Raw genomic sequence first — 782 nt, 5'->3', positions numbered from 1 at the left:
TAACGTGCGTGCGTGCTTTCAGAGGATGAGGCGGGTTTGTCAGGCTCTTCCTCGCTATGACGGTTTCTCCCTTGTTTTACTGGGAAATAGTGCAAACTAAGAAAGCAGCGTTTCCGCTTCTCTGCCCTCTTTCATGCTCATAAAACGGGACTCTGTGGACTGAAAAAAAGGGTTTCTAACCCAGGAATTCCTCCCTCCTGGAGCGCAGCTGCCCCTTGCCAAGTTTCAGCCCAAGGCCGTTCTTCTGGCCTCCTTCAAACCCCCCCCCAAAGAGATGCTTTGGATGGCAGCGCTGACGTGCCGCTCCTGCTAGGGGCTCGGACAAAAAGGCGAGCTGAGGCGGGGAAGGGGCACGCGGGGAGGCTGCAAGAGACCCATACTCCTAAAAACCAGCCCTCCCCAGCCCTCCCCTGCAGGTCGCCGGGACCAGACATCAGCCCCTGCTTGCTTTTAACCTCTCTTTTTAGACACTCAAGCAGAAAAATGTGTATTTTTATGCAGTGCATGCACGGGCAGTACCCCCCCGCAGAGCCCTGGGCTGCGCGGGGATTCAGGCTCAGAGCTTTTTAGCCAAAAACCCTGCGGTCGGGGGTCTCCGGCTGCAGGGGGGGCTTGCTGGCATTGCCTGCTTGCGCTCTCGGGGTGCTGGGGTGCAGATCCCCTGCGGGGACGCAGGTGCCTGGTACCTCTGGGAGAGGAGCTGCTCTCTGGAGCCGAGTTCGGGTTCGGAGCTGGTGGTTTAGGAAAACAAAATATCCATCCCTTGCCCGGGAGGGGGGTGT

Source organism: Pygoscelis adeliae, unplaced genomic scaffold (assembly GCF_000699105.1).
Source record: "Pygoscelis adeliae isolate BGI_AS28 unplaced genomic scaffold, ASM69910v1 Scaffold270, whole genome shotgun sequence".
NCBI lineage: Eukaryota > Metazoa > Chordata > Aves > Sphenisciformes > Spheniscidae > Pygoscelis > Pygoscelis adeliae.
Note: the sequence above shows the minus strand (reverse complement) of the source record.